Source organism: Lemur catta, chromosome 1 (assembly GCF_020740605.2).
Source record: "Lemur catta isolate mLemCat1 chromosome 1, mLemCat1.pri, whole genome shotgun sequence".
Lineage (NCBI taxonomy): Eukaryota > Metazoa > Chordata > Mammalia > Primates > Lemuridae > Lemur > Lemur catta.
Window position 1 is genome coordinate 45,410,739 of NC_059128.1, and position 4,716 is coordinate 45,415,454.

The following is a 4,716-nucleotide window of genomic DNA, read 5'->3' on the forward strand; positions in this document are numbered from 1 at the left end:
TTTTTTCCTAATAGTTGTGATGTGCTACCCATGTGGTTGGCATTTCCTTCTTTGATCTTTGTCCCATGACATTATGTGCAGCATTATAAACGTGGGCGGGAAGGACAGGGGAGAGACTGCCCTGGCAGAGCCATCTGTTCTTGTTACACAAACCATCCATTTCTGCTGTTTGACGAATACTGCATTCATCTTTGGCAGTGACCTCTCTTGCACTCCATTACCAGCTGGTGTGTTTAAAAGCTCTGGTACCTTGGATGGATGGTTCTAGAGAGATACACTTCTTAAACTAGCTCCCAGGGAGGGGCTTTTTCTCCTGCCCAAAGTCCTTTTTCACTTTCTCATTTCCTTTTTCTTTTTCCTTTCTTTCTCTGAAGAGCTCAGAGCACATTTTTCTCCTAAGGGCTTAATTATACTGTCTTGTACTCCACGACTGCTCCATAGGTGGCTGCTGATTGTAGGACACACCATTTGTCTTGAGAGCTTCTCTTTTGGGTAGGCACAGAGATGGCCATTATTCACTCCATTACAGCCTAGGACACTGAAATGCAGGCAGAGAACGCTAGCCTGAAGTCATGTGGAGAGTTGAAGCCTGAGACCCACCCAGAACTCAAGTCTTTTGACTCGGTTGATTGCTTTCATGTTTATATTGCTTCTGCAATGAACACGCGCACACACACACACACACACACACACACTCTTATGTTGGGTAATGCAACTCTTCTACTGACTCCCATGTTTATCTAAAAAAAGAAGCTCCAAAAACAAATAAGTTGCTCAATACGGATGCATGGAGGGCTTACTCTTTTTTAGGAAAGAATCACAGAGAATGCCCAGTGTCACGTATGTAAAGCATGCTAGTGAGGTACACAGCACACAGTAGATGGTATTGTAGTTTATAATCTGATATTTTAAAAATGTGGAATTTCTCTGCAATTCCTTTTAGATGGACAATTGCACTGTATGCACATCACACACAGAGACCTCTATAAGTACATGTTTCTCCTCTTAGGTAATGGATTTAAAGATGTATGAATCTTAGCAATGGAAGGGAGTTTACCTGTAAACTGACCAGTGTGAAATATAATGAAAGTATCATATCCCTCAACTCAGGCATTTTACTTCTACTATTACATTTTAAATTGTAGGCTCTTTAAATTGTCATGTGAATTACACTGAACTTGAGATCCACCAAGACCCCTAGCTCATTTTCTCATAGACTACTGTAAAGCCAGTTTTCCCTTATCCTGCAGTTTTGCAGTTGAAATTTTAAACCCAAGAGCTGTATTTATATATCCTTGTTACATTTCATTTTCCTGAACAGTAAAGGTAATTTTGAATTCCTGTGCTGTCATCTATCAAAAATCTTGGGGTCATTCTTGGCTCCTTGCTTCTTCTCCCATCTTATACTCATTCTTTGTCACCTTAGCCTTTAAAGTACATTGAATGTGATTACTTCCCATGCATTTCCTGTTATCACTATAGTCTAAGCCACTGCCATCTCTTGCCTGAGCTGATGTGTTAACAGCCCTACCTAGCCTTTCTGCTTCCATCCTGTTGCCGTCTAGTCTTTTCTCCTCCATTGATATAGGTTAAGTACTTTCCTTCTGAGAGGGGGGAAAGGGCACAGACACACAAAGAACTAGCAGCCTCAGTCACGGGTCAGATGTTAAGTACAAAGCCCCATTTGCAGGGTCTCAGCAAAAACTCACCAGTCAGTTGCGGCAGCACCAGGTCAGGAAGGGGAGGGACCGCATGCATGCCAAGGTTGTACTCATTGTGATGTTCCTTGATCCAGGCATGGCTTTCTGTTTCAGAGGGCATAGGACTTTTTTTTTTTTTTTATTTTGAGTGATTTCAATTCAAATAGCACAACAATTTTTGCTGATGGTTGGAAATAAAAATATATAATCAGGGGTTGAGGATGTGATCTGAGTGAGTTCTCAACACTGTGATTGATAGCACACAATGATATGACTGTATTTTCATGACTTGGTGGCAAAGAGACAAGTGTTCAAGTACCGGGACACATCAGAAAGACAACTGTTAAATAAAAAGGAAAAATAGAAGAAGAATACTAGACTTCCTGTCTTCTGTCACCCCATGGAAACCAGATGGTCAGAGTATATAATTGGAACTTATCTCTTGAATATCATTGCCACTTACAGGAGAAACAAAACAGTGGTCATGTGTAAGATAGAACCAGACCTGGCCAAGAACCAGCCTTAATCCAGAAACCTAAAGACAAACAGAAATGGAAACCGAGTCGTAGAGTAAAAGCTACATCTCCACAGCTTTTTTATTGCAGAAGTTGAGAAAGGCAAACCTGGGTAAAAGAGGTCTGAATGGTATATTGCTCAAGTAACAGAGCTTATTTAGCTCCAGTGGGTGAAAGACTCAGAGATAAAAGCAATAAGAAAACAAGAGGAGTTTTACCTGCAATGTTTTGCAAGAAAGATGAGCCTTCAGAATTTGTTCTCCAAGTAAAGGACACAACAAGTGTTCAAGGAAAAAATCCCTTCAAGGTTACGAAGTTAGCTGTCCATGATGGGAAACCATAGCAGTTTTCTCACGTAATTATTGCATCTCTAGGGTCATCACATATCTGCAGATGCTGGTATTGCGAAAGTCAAGGGTAAACACGTTCACTAGTGAGTTAGCAATTTCTGGGAAAGGGCTCAAGGTCTCATTCATTTTGAGGATTAACGCTGGACAGGATATTCCTGTTTTTAAAGTTTATCTCAGGATGTAAAGTGCTTTCCCTCCACCTCCTCCAACTGTGGTATGTGGTATGTTTGGTCACAGTGGTGGCAGGGCAGGTATTAGTTTTGCTTATTCATCATGTTTATTAGTTTTTTGTTTATTTGTTTAATGTCTATCTCTGCCTTTAGAATGAAAGCTCTATGGAAGAAAAGGCTTGACATTTTTTGTTTTCTGCTGTATCCTGATACTTAGAACAATGTCCAGGCACATAGTAGATAAGCATGCAATAAATATTTGTTGAATGAATCAATGGATTTGAGCTAGCTGGTCTTCATTTCAGCTTTGGGTTCTCTCCGAATTTGATAAACTTACTTTCTGTATCTTAATACTAGTTGCTGATAATGCCATTGAACATCAAAGGCAGAATCTTTGAGCAGGTCAACATCAATCCACTAACTGACATCTCTTGAGAATAGTTAATGGAGTGATTAATCTCATACCAATGTCTCCACATTTTTTGAATATTGAAAGCTTCAAAGTAGATGAATTGGTAGAAGAGGTGTCACTTAGGGCTGTGAGTGAACAATACAGGACAGCAATGTCTGCTGCAGAAAAATCCCTACAAGGCAAGAGTTGATCCCTTCTCCTCCCACATGTGGCTGAGTCTAGACAGTACTCTTCATTGTATTGACTGTTATCAACATCTGGCTGGAAAGTCAGATTTATGGAATTATAGATTTTCTTTTTTTTCTTCGGAAAACAGTTTTTAAAAAGTATTAACATTAGTTTCATTAATTAACCCCCTATTACTAATAAGTTATTAGCCTGGGTATTAGATATAAAAAATGAAGGGTATCTGATTTCTGCCTTGAAAGAACTAAAAGTTTTATGGGAAGAACACTCATGATTGCGTGTTAAAGGTGTTTACAATGTGCTATGGGAGTACTAGACAAGGCTGGCTGGGGAACAACAAAAGCCTCTGATTGAATTATTCAGGTCAGTTGTAATAGGGGCTGTCATTAAGGCAGATGTCATAGGTATAGAGAAGAGGGGACAGAAATGGAAGATGTCAAAGCACTTAATATTTATTTACACTCAAATCATTGAGCAGCTCCTATACAACAAGCATTAGACTAAGTACTGAATAATAGAGAGGAATGAAACATAGTCTCAGTCTTCTGTGGTAGATGGACACAAAAGTTAGTACCAAGATAGAGGGATGTAGACATGCTGTGAGCTAAAGGAGAGTGAAGTGGAAGGGGGCAGGAGGGGAGATTATCCAGGTGGTACTGAGCTGAATCTTAATGTGTTTCCCAGATGGACTGGGGGTGGGGGGGGGAGGGCATCTCAGGAGAGGAGAATGTGCTTGAGGGCAAAGGAGGCTCTGGAAAAGTTGAGTCATCACTACCTGAGATAAAAATGAAAATAATAAACATAGGAAACTATTTAGATAAGTTTATCATTTAGTTTTTGCCTTACAACATACCACCCCAAAACTTAGTAACTTAAAACAACAACTATTTGTTTATCTCATGATTGTGGGGACCAGCAATTTGGGCTGGGCTCAGATGGGTGGTTCTTATGGTCTTAGCTGAACTCACATACCTGCCATTGTTCCCAAGGCGGCTAGGTGATGGCTGTTCTATGATGGCCTTGGCTGGGATGACTCTCTTCTGCTCTTTGTGGTATCCCATCATCCAGTAGGCTGGCCCTGGCTCATTCATAGAGTCACTGTGCAGGATGTCAAGAGGGTGAGCAGAAGTGGGGTCAACTCTTCTGAGGCCTATAACCAGAACTTGCACAGCATGACTTCGGTGGCATTTTATTGGACATTGCAAGTCACAAGGCTAGCCCAGATTTATGGGCTGGGGAGGGACATAGACTCTACTTCTTGATGGGAGGAGCTCAAAATTTGCATTGCAAAGAGTGTGGATTCAGGGAGGTGTGAATAGCTGTTACCCTTTTTGCTGTTTACTACAGTATATGTGAAAATGGAAAAGAAAGATACAGATGGCT

The 4,716-nt window shown here is 40.6% G+C and overlaps 1 long non-coding RNA gene across 1 annotated transcript; it reads right to left on the reverse strand.

The window, feature by feature from the left end:
* Positions 1-497: 497 nt before the first annotated feature.
* Positions 498-2,465, reverse strand: LOC123649660. The gene is made up of 3 exons (XR_006739096.1): positions 2,434-2,465; positions 1,710-1,805; positions 498-538 (listed from the first exon to the last, which is right to left on the reverse strand). It is a non-coding gene; the product is annotated as an uncharacterized LOC123649660 (long non-coding RNA).
* Positions 2,466-4,716: the final 2,251 nt, after the last annotated feature.